This window comes from Rhinolophus hipposideros (genome assembly GCF_964194185.1).
Source record: "Rhinolophus hipposideros genome assembly, chromosome: 17".
NCBI classification, from domain to species: Eukaryota; Metazoa; Chordata; class Mammalia; order Chiroptera; family Rhinolophidae; genus Rhinolophus; species Rhinolophus hipposideros.
In genome coordinates this window covers 12,296,701-12,297,949 of record NC_138063.1, presented here as the reverse complement: position 1 = coordinate 12,297,949, position 1,249 = coordinate 12,296,701, and the positions used below count along the sequence as shown (strand labels likewise).

Sequence of the window (1,249 nt, the reverse complement as noted above, 5' to 3'; positions counted from 1 at the left end):
TAAGTATCAAATGAGATTACGTAGGTCAAAAACCCTTAAAAATTGTAAATTGCAATGAAAATGTAAGGTTGTATTACTTTCTGAAGACAAATAAAACGGGATCTCTGATTAGATAGAATTAAAATAGGACCTTCTCTTTCCCTGGTACGATTCCTCCCTGTGTGCCTGTTCTGCTGAACAGTAGTCATTTCTCTCTGTCCGTCTTCTCTCCCACCTAAGTGTGTGCCACCGCCCCATGGAAGATTTGATGGACATGGACACGAGCCCCCTGAGGCCCCAGAACTATCTTTCCAGTTGTGAATTAAAGGCCAACAATGATTGTCACAATGATTGAGGTGGACAGTGATGAAAATGAGCAACCATTATCTTTAAGAACGGTTGGTTTAGGGGCTGGTGCAAAGGATGAATTGCACATCGTTGAAGCCGAGGCAATGAATTACGAAGGCAGTCCAGTTAAAGGGACACTGGCCACTTTGAAAATGTCTGTACAGCCAATGGTTTCCATTGGGGCTTGTGAAACAACACCACCTGTGGTCTTACAGTTGCAGTGTGGTTCGGGCCCTGTGCATATTAGTGAACAGCACTTAGTCGCTGTGGGCGAAGATGCCGAGTCAGAAGATGAGAAGGAGGATGTGAAACTTCTAAGTATATCTGGAAAGTGTTCTGCCTGGTGTGGCAGCAAGCTTCCACAGAGAAAAGTAAAACTTGCTACTGATGAAGGTGATAAAGATGACGATGACAATGATGAAGATTTTGATTAAGGAGATGAAGAAAAAGCTTCTATAAAGAATTCTGTAGGAGATACTCCAGCCAAAAATGCACAAAAATCAAACCAGAATGGATAAGACCCAAAACCATCAACACTACGATCAAAAGGTCAAGAGTCCTTCAAAAAAACAGGAAAGAGACTCCTAAGACATGGTAAGGGCCTAGTTCTGTGGAAGACATTAAAGCCGAAATGCAAACAAGTATAGAAAAAGTGCATTGAACAATCCCGGGCCCTACTGGTAAAGTAAGCCGAAGATGGGGAGAGAGGAAAAGGAGACAATTATAGTCCATGCTGAGTATCACCGACAACTCAAGTTGACGTCTTCTGTTTTAATCCCAATCCCCTTTCCTGATGTGCCACCCACCCATGCGCCTTCCAGGCTCAAAGCAATCTCACTCTTGACCTCCTAAAGCACTTTCTTTTCATTGCTGTGATTCAGTGAACCTTGTACTTTGCTTTCCACTCACTTCTGCATTTGCC

At 43.2% G+C, this 1,249-nt stretch overlaps 1 pseudogene across 1 annotated transcript; it reads left to right on the top strand.

Moving 5' to 3' along the window:
• Nucleotides 1–235: 235 nt before the first annotated feature.
• Nucleotides 236–988, top strand: LOC308509754 (nucleophosmin-like; annotated as a pseudogene). The gene has a single exon. The product of its transcript is annotated as a nucleophosmin-like (transcript).
• Nucleotides 989–1,249: the final 261 nt, after the last annotated feature.